A 15,996-nucleotide genomic window follows, 5' to 3' on the forward strand; every position below is an offset into this window, starting at 1 on the left:
AGATCCCCTGGAGTAGGAAATGGCAACCCACTCCAGATTTTTTGCCTGGGAAATCCCATGGACAGAGGAGCCTGGCAGGCTATAGTCCATGGGGTCGCAGTACAGTTGGACAGTTCTTAGTGGCTAAACAAGAGCAATGCCATTTTTACTATGTAAGAACTTCTAACGATTATACAGTGGAAGTGAGAAATATCTTTAAGGGACTAGATCTGATAGACAGAGTGCCTGATGAACTATGGACAGAGGTTAGTGACATTGTACAGGAGACAAGGAGTAAGACCATCCCAAGAAAAAGAAATGCAAAAAAGCAAAATGGCTGTCTGAAGAGGTCTTACAAATAGCTGTGAAAAGAAGAGAAGCAGAAAGCAAAAGAAAAAAGGAAAGATATACCCATTTGAATGCAGAATTCCAAAGAATAACACAGAGAGATAAGAAAGCATTCTTCAGGGATCAGTGCAAAGAAACAGAGGAAACAATACAATGAGAAAGACTAGAGATGTCTTCAAGAAAATTAAAGATACCAAGGGAACATTTCATGCAAAGATGAGCTCACTAAAGGACAGAAATGGTATGGACCTAACAGAAGCAGGAGATATTAAGAAGAGGTGGTAAGAATACACAGAAGAACTATATAAAGAAGATGTTCATGACCTAGATAATCACAATGGGGTGATCACTCACCTAGAGCCAGACATTCTGGAATGTGAAGTCAAGTGGGCCTTGGGAAGCATCATTACGAACAAAGCTAGTGGAGGCGATGGAATTCCAATTGAGCTATTTCAAATCCTAAAAGATGATGCTGTGAAAGTGCTACACTCAGTATGCCAGCAAATGTGGAAAACTCAGCAGTGGCCACAGGACTGGAAAAAGTCAGTTTTCATTCAAATTCCAAAGAAAGGCAATGCCAAAGAATCCTCAAACTACTGCACAATTGCACTCATCTCACACGCTAGTAAAGTAATGCTCAAAATTCTCCAAGCCAGGCTTCAGCAATGTGAACTGTGAACTTCCACATGTTCAGGCTGGTTTTAAAAAGGCAGAGGAACCAGAGATCAAATTGCCAACATCCGTTGGAACATTGAAAAAGCAAGAGAGTTCCAGAAAAACATCTGCTTCTGCTTTATTGACTATATCAAAGCCTTTCACTGTGTGGGTCACAACAAACTGGTCAATTCTGAAAGAGATGGGAATACCAGACCACCTGACCTGCCTCCTGAGAAATGTGTATGCAGGTCAGGAAGCAACAGTTGTAAGTGGGCATGGAACAACAGACTGGTTCCAAGTAGGGAAAGGAGTGCGTCAAGGCTGTATATTGTCACCCTGCTTATTTAACTTCTATGCAGAGTACATCATGAGAAATTCTGGGCTGGATTAAGCACAAGCTGGAATCAAGATTGCCAGGAGAAATATCAATAAACTCAGATATGCAGATGATACCACCCTTATGGCAGAAAGTGAAGAAGAACTAGAGAGCCTCTTGTTGAAAGTGAAAGAGGAGAACTAGAGAGCCTTTTGTTGAAAGTGAAAAAGGAGAGTGAAAAAGCTTACTTAAAGCTCAACATTCAGAAAACAAAGATCATGTCATCCGGTCCCATCACTTCATGGCAAATAGATTGGAAACAGTGGAAATAGTGTCAGACTTTATTTTTTTGGGCTCCAAAATCACTGCAGATGGTGACTGCAGCCATGAAATTAAAAGACGCTTACTCCTTGGGAGAAAAGTTATGACCAACCTAGACAGCATATTAAAAAGCAGAGACATTATTTTGCCAACAAATGTCCATCTAGTCAAAGCTATGATTTTTCCAGTAGTCACGTATGGATGTGAGAGTTGGACTATAAAGAAAGCTGGGTGCCGAAGAATTGATGCTTTTGAACTGTGGCATTGGAGAAGACTCTTGAGAGCCCCTTGGACTGTAAGGAGATCCAACCAGTCCACCCTAAAGGAAATCAATCCTGAATATTCATTGGAAGGACTGATGCTGAAGCTGAAACTCCAATACTTTGGCCACCTGATGCGAAGAACTGACTCATCTGAGAAGACCCTGATGCTGGGAAAGATTGTAGGCAGGAGGAGAGGGGGATGACAGAGGATGAGATGGTTGGATGACATCACTGACTCAATAGACAGATGTCTGAGTAAACTCCGGGAGTTGGTGATAGACAGGGAGGCCTGGCATGCTGCAGTCCATGGGGTCATGAAGAGTCGGTCATGACTGAGCGACTGGACTGAACTGCACTGAAGAACTTCTAAAATCCTAATATAAAGAATTCAAATTTTCTGCTGGAGACTAACTTCAAGAGTTATCCTGAGTGTATTAGTTTGCTGCCATAGCAACGGAAATAGGTGGCTTAAAAAACAAAATGGTGCTTTCTCACAGTTCTGGAGGTTAGAAGTCCGAGATCAAGTTGGTAAAAATTTGAGATCAAAATTTCCTATTTTTCTCAGTAAGTCAAAATCCGTTAATATCATTATTTATATTTACAAACATATCAGAAATATTTACAATTCATAGGTATATCAGTTGGTTGGTTTCTTTGGAGGCCTCTCTCCTTGGCTTGTGAGCGGCTGTCTCTTACCTGTGCCTTCGCATGCTCCTCCCCCACTCGTGTCTGTGGCTAACGTCTCTTCTTACAAGTACACCAGTCATACTGGGTCAGGGCCCACCACAATGACCTTATTTTAACTTAATTACCTCTTTAAAGACCCCATGTCCAAATAAAATTGTTTTGAAGGTGTGTATTTGAGGGGCATACAATTCAGCCTAAAACTATTTCCTCTGGGCCACCAAATGCTTGTCCTTGAACTATGCAAAATACATTTCACCCATCACAATAGCTCACAAATCTTAGCCATTTTAGCATCAACTCCAAGTTTAGACAAAATTTTGTCTAAATATCTAAATCAGGTATAGGTCAGAATTGAGGTGTGAGGCATCCTGAGGCAATATTCCCTTCCAACTATGAATCTGTGAAATTAAAAAGCCATAAAACTAAAAGAAGCTTGCACCTTGGAAGAAAAGCTATGACAAACATAGACAGTGTGTTAAAAGCAGAGACATGACTTTTTTGACAAAGGTCTGTCTAGTCAAAGCTAAGGTATTTCCAGGAGTCATGTAGGGATGTGACAGTTGGACTATAAAGAAAGCTGAGTGCTGCAGAATTGATGCTTTTGAACTGTGGTGGTAGAGGAAACTCTTGAGAGACCCTTAGACAGCAAGATCAAACCAGTTAATCCTAAAGGAAACCTACCCTCAATATTCATTGGAAGGACTGATGCTAAAGTTGAAGCTCCAATACTTTGGCCATCTGATGCAAAGAGCAAACTCACTGGGAAAGACCCTGATGCTGGAAAAGTTTGAGGCAGGAGGAGAAGAGAGTGACAGAACTTGAGATGGTTGGATGGCATCATCAACTCAATGGACATGAGTTTCAGCAAACTCCATGAGATAGTGAAAGACAGGGAAGCCTGGCATGCTGCATTCCATGGGGTTGCAAAGAGCTGGACATGACTGAGCAGCTGAACAGCAACAACAGCAAACCTGTGAAACCAGGTAACAAGTTATCTGCTTCCAAAGCATAACGGTAGGACAAGCCTAGGATATACATCCCCATGTCCAAAGGGGAAAATTGAAAGAAATCAAGGGGTCACAAGTTCCAAGCAACTCTGAAATGTAGCTGGGCAATTTCCTTTAGATTGTGAGGCTTTTGGTGTGATGCTCTGTCCTCCAGGTTGTGGATGGGGGTCGGCTCAGCAGAGTTTGTAGGTACTTGACTGGAATGACATGGCCATCCAAGCATGGGAAGAGATAGTGGTGAGGTTGAGAGGTTGAGAAGAAAAGAGGGGCTTTCTTCTTTTTTAGCAAAAAGAAAAATTATGTGGAGCTGACCAAAGCAGATGGAGCAAAAGGGTGAACATGAACGTGTACTCAAGGAAGTGTGTTAGTGGTCAAACCAATGTGATTAAATTGGTTCAAAGCAGAGGCTTGGCACTGGGAACAGGAAATGCATCAAAAGTTCAGGAAACAAGCAAAGGCAGAAAAGGAGATTCTGGTGACCAGTAGGACTTGGACAAAGTGAGATCACCTAGGGTGTCTTTGGAAAGAAGGCCAGATCACTGTTAGAGCTGGCCTTCAGACAAATAGTTGGGTCTGCCTGGAGAATGAGTCCAGAGTCGTACCTCTCAGAATTGGAGAGCTCTGAAAGCCAGGATGGGTAGTTTGAGTCAGCAGCTATTGAGACCATCATTTTGGGTGTATGAATAAAGGAGTGAACTTTGGGGAAGACAGAAACCTTCCCGGACCCCCCCCCCCCAAAAAAAAAAACCCAAAATGCAACAATATAAAACAGAACCATTTGGTTTTGAAGAAATACTGTCTTAGGTTTGAAGATTAGGGAGTGTACCTACCTATCTAAGGAATAGGGTATAGCAATTCTAATGGAAAGCTGGAAACCCTAGAAGTTGAGGATGGAGATGAAACAGCTTAGAATCTTTGGAGGCTGGGAGTGGATGGGTTGGTTAGCTACTGTTGTTGTCTTCTTGCCCTAGCTTGCTGATGCTTGTCTTAGTTGAAGTCAGGTGTAGAAACAGGGGTCAAAGACCATTCAAGTGGAGGAGCCTTTCTAAAATGAGAGATGTGAATCCATGAATCATTGTCTTTCAGTCTGGCTGTGCATGGATTAGTTATTAACAATGATACCTGTTAAGGTTCTTCCCATTCTGATTGTAAACAATCTTTTATTTGATGCCTGTTCCAGTAAACAAAATCTCCAGGTTGAAATTCATGATCCTTTTAATCTCCTGAGAGCTTTCTGGAAAAGTCATTATCAATTTTTAGTGTCTCTGTGAGACCCTGTCAATAATATAATATGCTTCCTTTTGCACCATTGCGGGTGAAAGTTTCCAAAATACTGCTTTTCCCTCATAACCAATTTTTTCAGATGCTCATTGGGTTGAAAGATGTGCTGGTGTAGTGGTAGTTGGGCTCCAGTAGACACTATAAATTTGTTTTGTTCTATCTAAATCATCCCCCGGGGAAGGAAATGGTAACCCACTTCAGTATTCTTGCCTTGGAAATCCCATGGACAGAGGAGCCTGGTGGCATATAGTCCATGGGGTCACAAAAGAGTTGGACATGACTTAGTGATTAAAACAAAACAAAAAAAACCTCCTAAACCACTTTTAGTTTAGTTTAGTTTAGTTTAGTCATGGGGTCAAAATTCTCTGCTTTTGTTGCCATATCTGTTTCCCTTCTATGGTGGCAATTTCTTGAGTCCATAGGAAAGGAATCTTTTATTGGGTTAACAGGGCTACTGGAGAGCAGTGGACATTCTCAAGGCTGCACAGGATGAATATTTAAAGCTGCTGTTGGGCTGCAGCATCAGCAAGCTGTTTCCTTTAGTTTCCCCAGTGTCAGGCTTGGAATGCCCTGTTATTTAATAATTGTTAAGTGTTTTGGTAATTGTATAACAGTTAATAACTGTGCAACCTATTTTTAAAAATAGATTGTCCTGAAGAGGTTAAAAACCTCATTGTTTTCTTAGCACTCCAAAGTTGTTATGTCACTTCAAAAGTATACTGACCTCATTATAAATTCTTGTTACATGACCTTGTTACCTTACCAGGGGTTACCCTGGTAGCACAGCTGGTAAAGAATCTCTTGCATTGCTGGAGACCGCAGTTTGATTCCTTGGTCGGGAAGACTCCCCTGGAGAAGGGATAGACTACCCAATCCAGTATTCTTGGGCCTCCCTGGTAGCTCAGCTGGTAAATAATCTGCCTGCAGTGTGGGAGACCTGGGTTCCATCCCTGGGTTGGGAAGTCCCCCAGGAGAAGGGAATGGCTACCCACTCTAGTATTCTGGACTATATAGTCCATGGGATTGCAAAGAGTCAGACGTGACTGAGTGACTTTCATTTCCCTTCACTTCACCTGACCTTTAGCTAATTGACAAGCTAGAGTAAAGACAATCCATGTGACTTGTTCTGCTGACTTTGTTTCTGGCAAATAAGTTTTTAATTGCATGCAGTGTGGACATTATTGCATTTGCAGCTCTGTAATGACTCTGCTTATCAATTAATAGGACCCATCTGTAAATCTGGTTAGATCAGCTTTATGAATAGGGTTTCTTGTGAATCATTCCTGGGAGCAAGAAGATAATTGATTAACAAAGTGCAGTCACAGTTGTTTTTTTCTTGTGATGCTGATAGCAAAGTTGCAAGAATAATGTCATTACATCCACAAGCTGATATTAAGGGCAGAAAGCAACCATAGTTCATGGGAACTTTGTTGGCTTACAGAATTGTGCTGAATGTGGTAGAGTTTAGAAGCTCACGACTGAGTGTGGGATATAAGTAGTTAAAGGAAACCCTGTTCTTATTTCTTTAGTATTCCTTCTGAAATAACCCTCGTACTTGCTACCAAGTCTAATTTAGTTTTGGAGCATTAAGGCATGTCATCTACAAGCATTTTCATAAAAGCGTTAGTTCAGTTCAGTTGCTTAGTCTTGTCCAACTCTTTGTGACCCCATGACTGCAGCACGCCAGGCCTCCCTGTCCACCACTAACTCCCAGAGTTTACTCAGACTCGTGTCCATTGAATCTGTGATGCCATTCAAGCATCTTATCCTCCATCATCGCCTTCTCCTCCCGTCTTCAATCTTTCCCAGCATCAGGGACTTTTAAAATAAGTCAGTTTTTCTCATGGGTAGCCAAAGTATTGGAGTTTCAGCTTAAACATCAGTCCTTCTAATGAACACCCAGGACTGATTTCCTTTAGCGTGGACTGGTTGGATCTCCTTGCAGTCTAAGGGACTAAGACTATGCAGTCTAAGCATCAATTCTTTGGTGCTCAGCTTTCTTTATGGTCCAACTCTCCCATCCATACATGACTGCTGGAAAACCATAGCCTTGACTAGATGGACCTTTGTTGGCAAAGTAATGTCTCTGCTTTTTAACACACTGTCTATAACTTTTCTTCCAAGGATCAAGCATCTTTTAATTTCATGGCTACAGTCATCATCTGCAGTCATTTTGGAGTCCCCAAAAATAAAGTCTGTCACTGTTTCCACTGTTTCCCATCTATTTGCCATGAAGTGATAGGACCAGATGCCATGATCTTAGTTTTCTGAATGCTGAATTTTAAGGCAACTTTTGCTCTCTCCTCTTTCACTTTCATCAAGAGGCTCTTTAGTTCTTCTTCACTTTCTGCCATAATAGTGGTGTCATCTGCATATCTGAGGTTATTGATATTTCTCCCAGCAATCTTGATTCCAGCTTGGGTTTCTTCCAGCCCAGCATTTCTCATTATGTACTCTGAGTATAAGTCAAATAAGCAAGGTGACAATATATAGCCTTGACATACTCCTTTTCCTATTTGGAACCAGTCTGTTGTTCCATGTCCAGTTCTAACTGTTGCTTCCTGACCTGCATACAGATTTCTCAAGAGACAGGTCAGGTGGTCTGGTATTCCCATCTCTTTCAGAATTTTCCACAGTTTGTTGCGACCCACACAGTGAAAGGCTTTGGTGTAGTCAATAAAACAGAAGTAGATACTTTTCTGGAACTCTCTCACTTTTTCGATGATCCAACAGATGTTGGCAATTTGATCTTTGGTTCCTCTGCCTGTTCTAAAACCAGCTTGAACATCTGGAAGTTCATGGTTCACATATTGCTGAAGCCTGGCTTGGAGAATTTTGAGCATTACTTTACTAGCGTGTGAGATGAATGCAATTGTGCAGTAGTTTGAGGATTCTTTGGCATTGCCTTTCTTTGGAATTGGAATGAAAACTGACCTTTTCCAGTCCTGTGGCCACTGCTGAGTTTTTCACATTTGCTGGCATATTGAGTGCAGCACTTTCACAGCATCATATTTCAGGATTTGAAATAGCTCAATTGGAATTCCATCACCTCCACTAGCTTTGTTTGTAGTGATGCATCCTAAGGCCAACTTGACTTCACATTCCAGGAAGTCTGGCTCTAGGTGAGTGATCACTCCATCGTGATTATCTGGGTCGTGAAGATCTTTTATATATAGTTCTTCTGTGTATTCATGCCACCTCTTCTTAATATCTTCTGCCTCTATTAGGGCCATAGCATTTCTGTCCTTTATCAAGCCCATCTTTGCATGAAATATTCCCTTGGTATCTCTAATTTTCTCGAAGATATCGCTAGTCTTTCCCATTGTATTGTTTTCCTCTATTTCTTTGCAATGATCACTGAGGAAGGCTTTCTTATCTCTCCCTACTATTTTTGGAACTCTGAATTCAAATCAGACTGAGACAATAACTGTCTATAAATGAAAAAGACTTAAAAAGCATGGTTAAAGACCTGATTACAGTGCTATTATTAAGGAAATTTGGCAATTTCTGTAACATATAACATTTTAAGATGATAACTAGAATTAACACTGACAAAATAGTGGAGCTCTTCCAATTTTAGCAACTTCTTATGATTTCTAAAGCTTCCATATTAATATTTACCTATACAACTTAAAAATGTATTATTACTCATTTGGCAATGTTCCCCATGTAATTCAATATACTAGATAAGTTTAGTTAGCATATTTTTCTCTGGGGTATTCAAGAGCTCTTTGAAGCATCCTGAATTTAGCGGGAGGTCAAAAGGACTTCATGAAGATGATTTTAGAAAGATTGTCAAGACAGCAAAAGCTTTTAAACATTTGGCCAAGGTGGGTCATCTCAGTGTGAAGCCATGCTTATTCATACAAGCAAAATGAAGATAAGATTTGAAAGGCAAGTTGAGAAGAGTTACTGGTAAAGAAGCTTTACAAATCTGTTATCAAAAACAAAACAATATTTCAAGAAAATTTTGTCTTCTCAGCAGAAAAGTAAACCAAGTTACAGTTTTACCTCTTTTCACTTTTAAAAATAAAACTCATTCATTATTTATGTATTTAAATTTATTTGTTATTGGAGAATAATTACTTTACAACATTATGTATGTTTCTGCCCTATATCAACATGAATCAACCATAGGTAATCATATGTCCCCTTCCTCTTGAACCTCCCTCCTACCTCCCACCCCATTGTACCTAAATTCAGTGTAACCCCTAAAACAAATTATATCAAAGGGCAGTCAGCCAGTTCACTCCAAGGATCCCCCTAGGTCCCTGCCTAGGAAATGTACTGGCAGCCTCTTAAGACTCCAAATCCCAAGAAAAACAGCTAGAGTACAATTCAGGACATTTAAAGCAATGATATTCAGATATCAGAAGAACTCACCAAAGCACTTGAGGAATACCAAGGAAAGGGTAGGACTCAAATGGCCCATGCTGGCACCAAGCACAGGTTTAGGGTAGGCTCCTAGTGTCCTCTGAGGGTATCCTTGGCATTATGCTGACTATGCCAAGAAAGTGTTGACAATAATGCAGCTATCTATCAAATTAAAAAGAATGGAATTTTATCAGCCAAACTGAGGATTATAAGCTGGACAGCTCTGAGAACTCTTCTGCCGGAAGAAGCTGAAAGAACAGCCATGTACATTTTCAAGACAAAGGATCATACATCAAATGGTGTGGTGCTGGAGAAGACACTTGAGAGGTTTTTGTACTGCAAGGAGATCAAACCAGTCAATCCTGAGGAAATCTATGCTGAACAATCATTGGAAGGACTGATGCTAAAGATGAAGCTCCAATACTTTGGCCATCTGATGCAGAGTCGACTCATTGGAAAAGCCCCTGGTGCTGGGAAAGCTTGAGGCAGGAGGAGAAGAGAGTGACAGACTTGAGATGGTTGGATGGCATCATCAACTCAATGGACATGAGTTTCAGCAAACTCCATGAGATAGTGAAGGACAGGGAAGCCTGGCATGCTGCATTCCATGGGGTTGCAAAGAGCTGGACATGACTGAGCAGCTGAACAGCAACAACAGCAAACCTGTGAAACCAGGTAACAAGTTATCTGCTTCCAAAGCATAACGGTAGGACAAGCCTAGGATATACATCCCCATGTCCAAAGGGGAAAATTGAAAGAAATCAAGGGGTCACAAGTTCCAAGCAACTCTGAAATGTAGCTGGGCAATTTCCTTTAGATTGTGAGGCTTTTGGTGTGATGCTCTGTCCTCCAGGTTGTGGATGGGGGTCGGCTCAGCAGAGTTTGTAGGTACTTGACTGGAATGACATGGCCATCCAAGCATGGGAAGAGATAGTGGTGAGGTTGAGAGGTTGAGAAGAAAAGAGAGGCTTTCTTCTTTTTTAGCAAAAAGAAAAATTATGTGGAGCTGACCAAAGCAGATGGAGCAAAAGGGTGAACATGAACGTGTACTCAAGGAAGTGTGTTAGTGGTCAAACCAATGTGATTAAATTGGTTCAAAGCAGAGGCTTGGCACTGGGAACAGGAAATGCATCAAAAGTTCAGGAAACAAGCAAAGGCAGAAAAGGAGATTCTGGTGACCAGTAGGACTTGGACAAAGTGAGATCACCTAGGGTGTCTTTGGAAAGAAGGCCAGATCACTGTTAGAGCTGGCCTTCAGACAAATAGTTGGGTCTGCCTGGAGAGTGAGTCCAGAGTCGTACCTCTCAGAATTGGAGAGCTCTGAAAGCCAGGATGGGTAGTTTGAGTCAGCAGCTATTGAGACCATCATTTTGGGTGTATGAATAAAGGAGTGAACTTTGAGGAAGACAGAAACCTTCCTGGACCCCTCCAAAAAAAACCCAAAATGCAACAATATAAAACAGAACCATTTGGTTTTGAAGAAATACTGTCTTAGGTTTGAAGATTAGGGAGTGTACCTACCTATCTAAGGAATAGGGTATAGCAATTCTAATGGAAACCTGGAAACCCTAGAAGTTGAGGATGGAGATGAAACAGCTTAGAATCTTTGGAGGCTGGGAGTGGATGGGTTGGTTAGCTACTGTTGTTGTTTTCTTGCCCTAGCTTGCTGATGCTTGTCTTAGTTGAAGTCAGGTGTAGAAACAGGGGTCAAAGACCATTCAAGTGGAGGAGCCTTTCTAAAATGAGAGATGTGAATCCATGAATCATTGTCTTTCAGTCTGGCTGTGCATGGATTAGTTATTAACAATGATATCTGTTAAGGTTCTTCCCATTCTGATTGTAAACAATCTTTTATTTGATGCCCATTCCAGTAAACAAAATCTCCAGGTTGAAATTCATGATCCTTTTCATCTCCTGAGAGCTTTCTGGAAAAGTCATTATCAATTTTTAAAGTGTCTCTGTGAGACCCTGTCAATAATATAATATACTTCCTTTTGCACCATTGCGGGTGAAAGTTTCCAAAATACTGCTTTTCCCTCATAACCAATTTTTTCAGATGCTCATTGGGTTGAAAGATGTACTGGTGTAGTGGCAGTTGGGCTCCAGTAGACACTATAAATTTGTTTTGTTCTATTTAAATCATCCCCCGGGGAAGGAAATGGTAACCCACTTCAGTATTCTTGCCTTGGAAATCCCATGGACAGAGGAGCCTGGTGGCATATAGTCCATGGGGTCACAAAAGAGTTGGACATGACTTAGTGATTAAAACAAAACAAAAAACCTCCTAAACCACTTTTAGTTTAGTTTAGTTTAGTTTAGTCATGGGGTCAAAATTCTCTGCTTTTGTTGCCATATCTGTTTCCCTTCTATGGTGGCAATTTCTTGAGTCCATAGGAAAGGAATCTTTTATTGAGTTAACAAGGCTACTGGAGAGCAGTGGACATTCTCAAGGCTGTACAGGATGAATATTTAAAGCTGCTGTTGGGCTGCAGCATCAGCAAGCTCTTTCTTTTAGTTTCCCCAGTGTCAGGCTTGGAATGCCCTGTTGTTTTAATAATTGTTAAGTGTTTTGGCAATTGTATAACAATTAATAACTGTGCAACCTATTTTTAAAAATAGATTGTCCTGAAGAGGTTAAAAACCTCATTGTTTTGTTAGCACTTCAAAAGTATACTGACCTCATTATAAATTCTTGTTACATGACCTTGTTACCTTACCAGGCGTTTTCATGTTAGCACAGCTGGTAAAGAATCTGCCTGCAAAGCAGGAGACCACAATTTGATTCCTTGGTCGGGAAGATTCCCCTGGAGAAAAATGGCAACCCACTCCAGTACTCTTGCCTGGAGAATCCCATGAATGGAGGAGCCTGGTGGGATACAGTCCGTGGGGTTGCAGAGCCAGACAGGACTGAGTGACTTCACTTTCACTTTCCCAGGTGGCTCAGCTGGTAAAGAACCTGCCTGTGATGTGGGAGACCTGGGTTCGATCCCTGGGTTAACAAGATCCCCTGGAAAAGGGTATGGCTATGCACTCAAGTATTTTGGACTGAAGAATTCCATGGACTGTATAGTCCTTGGGGTCACTAAGAGTCAAACATGACTGAACGACTTTCACTTCACTTCACTTCACCCGACCTTTAGTTGACAAGCTAGAGTAAAGACAATTCATGTGACTTGTTCTACTGACTTTGTTTCTGGTAAATAAAAGTTTGTAATTACATTCCTTGTGGATATTATTGCATTTGCAGCTTTTCAATGACCTTGCGTGTCAATTAAGTAAGACCCATCTGTAGATCTGGTTAGATCAGCCTTATCAATAGGAGTTTCTTGTAAATCATTCCTGGAGCAACAAGATAATCGGTTAACAAATTGGAGCCACAGTCATTTGCTTCTTGTGATGCTGGAAGCAGATTTGCAAATTAATGTTATTACATCCAACCAAGGTGATATGAAGGGCAGAAAGCAACAGTAGTTCATGAGAAGTTTGTTGGCTTAGAGAATTGTGCTGAACGTAGTAGAGTTTAGAAGAGACTCAACTGAGTGTAAGATATAATCGGTTAAAGGAAACCCTGTTCTTATTTCTTTAGTATTCCATCTGAAATATCCCTCATACCTGCTACGAAGTCTAATTTAGTTTTGGAGCATGAAAACCAGTCATCCACAAGCATCAGAATAAGACAGTAACTGTCTATAAATGAAAAAGACTTAAAAAGCATGGTTAAAGACCTGACTACAAGGCAATTATTAAGGAAATTGGCAATTTCTGTGACATACAATATTTTAATATAATAGCTAGTATTAACACTGACAATATTCCAGAACCCTTCAAATTTTAGCAACTTCATACGATTTCTAGAGGCTTTATATTAATAATATTTACCTATACAACTTAAGAAAATGTATTATTACTCATTTGGCAGTGTTCCCCATGTAATTTTATATACCAGATAAGTTTAATTAGCTTAATGTCTTTCTTTGGGATATACAAGAGCCCTCTGAAGCATCCTGAAGTTAGCTGGAGGTCAAAAGGATTTCATGAACTTGATTTTAGAAAGATTGCCAGGAGAACAAAAGGTTTTAAACATTTGGCCAAGTAGAACCATGTCAGTGTGAAGCCATGCTTATTCATACAAACAAAATGACAATAAGATTTCAAGGGCAAGTGAGAAAAGTTACTGGTAAAGAGGCTTTATAAATCTGTTACCAAAAGCAGATGAATATTTCAAGAAAACTTTGTCTTCTCAACAGAAAAGTAAACCAAGTTGCAGTTTTACATCATTTCACCTTTAAAATGAAAACTCATTCATTATTTATGCATTTAAATTTATTTTTAATTGGAGGATAATTACTTTACAACATTATATATGTTTCTGCCCTATATCAACATGAATCAACCATAGGTAATCATATGTCCCCTTCCTCTTGAATCTCCCTCCTACCTCCCACCCCATCGCACCTAAATTCAATGTAACCCCTAAAACAAATTATATCAAAGGGCAGTCAGCCAGTTCACTCCAAAGATCCCCCTAGGTCCCTGCCTAGGAAATGTACTGGCAGCCTCTTAGACTCCAAATTCCAAGAAGAACAGCTAGAGTACAATTCAGGACATTTAAAGCAATGATGTTCAGATATCAGAAGAACTCACCACAGCACTTGAGGAATACCAAGAAGAGGGTAGGACTCAAATGGCCCATGCTGGGACCAAGCACTGGTTCAGGGTGGACTCCAGGTGTCCTCTGTGGGTATTTTTGATGTTCTGCCAACTATGCCAAGAAAGTGTTGACAAAAATGCAATTACCTATCAAGTAAAGAAAGTAAAAAAAAGGGAATTTTATTTGAGCCAAACTCAGGATTATAAGCTGGACAGCTCTGAGAACTGTTCTGCCTGTTAGAAAGTAAAGACACAGCCATGTACATTTTCAAGACAAAGGATCATACATCAAAATGTGGTGCTGGAGAAGACACTTGAGAGTTCCTTGGACTGCAAGGAGATCAAACCAGTCAATTCTAAAGGAAATCAACTCTGAATATTCATTGGAAAGACGGATGCTGAAGACGAAGCTCTAATACTTTGGCCATCTAATGGGAAGAGTTGACTCATTGGAAAAGACCCTGATGCTGGGAAAGTTTGAGGGTAGGAGGAGAAGGATGACAGAGATGATATGGTTCGATGGTATCACAGACTCAATGGACATGATTTTGAACAAACTCTGGGAGATGGTGAAGGACAGAGAAGCCTGGCGTGCTGCAGACCATGGGGTTGCAATCAGTTGGATATGACTGAGAGACTGTAAAACATCAGAATGTTCACCAAGGATACATAGTGAGCAGGAATTCACAATGACCCCTACAGAGCTGAGAAAGAAGGTTATTCTTTAAGAAGTTACAGTGCTAGCATCAAAATAAAGGAAAAAATTAAAAAAAAAAAACACAATTGACCTTCACATTTGAGCAGGGATTCCCCCTCTTTAAGGAGCTCTGTTGATATGTATGCAGATAAACACTGCACATTAGGGAAGGAGGAGGTCCAAAAAAGCACAGAGAGAGAATTTTAGATTTACTTTTTCCTTGTGCTGCCTTAAAATATACATTTTATTTCATCAAAGTATAAAAGTATTTTTGCCTATGGTAGGCAGAATGTCAATGTCCTAATGCCCAGCCCTTGAAGATATGTTAAATTACATAGCAAAGAGAAATGAAATTTATAGGTGGAATTAAGATTGCTAATCTGCAAACCCTCAAATAAGGAGGCTATCCTGGATTATCTGGGCAGGACCAGTATAATCCAAGGGCCCTTCACAGCAGAACAGATAAATTGAAGAGAAGAGTCAATAGGAAATATAACCAAGGAAGAATGGTCAGGAAGATGCAAAGTTTTTGGACTAGAAAGTGGAGAAAGGGGACCCAAGGAGTGTAGGCGGCTCCTGAAAGCTAGAAAAGGCAATAGAACAGGTTGTCCCCTGGAGGCTCCAGAAAGGAATCCAGCCCATCTGACATCTTGAACTTAGCCCATTTGAACTTTAAACCAAGAGGACTGTAAAATAATAAATCTGTGCTGTTTTAGGCCACTAAGTTTATGATACTGTGGCCTAAAATTTGCTAGCAAATTATGTGGCCTAGTTTGCTACAAAGCCACAGAAAACTTATATGTATCCTAAGTATCAATATTGGCTATCTGGCAGAGATTATTTGTGTTATAATATTTACTATACTGGGCTTCCCAGATGGCTCAGTCGTAAAGAATCTGCCTGTCAATGCAGGAGATGCAGGTTTAATCCCTGGGTTAATGCAGGTGAAGATCCCCTGGAGAAGGAAATGGCAACCCACTCCAGTATTCTTGCTTGGAAGATTCCATGGACAGAAGAACCCAGTGAGCAGCAATCCATGGGCTCACAGAGTTGGACACAACTGAGTGACTGAGCATGCACACACTATTTATTATAAAGCAATATTTTAAAAAAATACAGTAGAGACAGTCTTACCCTTCTTTTTATTAAAAGATATTTTTTCTTTACTTTTGATGCTGAAGATTTCAATATGTGTTCTATAAATAACACAACTTTGTTAGGTCTAAAACCTAGCTTGTCATCTTTCCAGAGAACTAGCCTGCTGTCCTGATAGCCCTCTATCTGCTCATCATCCCACTCTTCTTTGGGGTGATCTGGGTTTAGAATCAGTCCCCAAGCTCAGCCTTCATATTTTTCAAACCCAGCTCATATTCATTTCCATAGCCTTCCTCTGACTTCATCGCACTGGGTCTGTGA

This window comes from Ovis aries, chromosome 8 (assembly GCF_016772045.2).
Source record: "Ovis aries strain OAR_USU_Benz2616 breed Rambouillet chromosome 8, ARS-UI_Ramb_v3.0, whole genome shotgun sequence".
Lineage (NCBI taxonomy): Eukaryota > Metazoa > Chordata > Mammalia > Artiodactyla > Bovidae > Ovis > Ovis aries.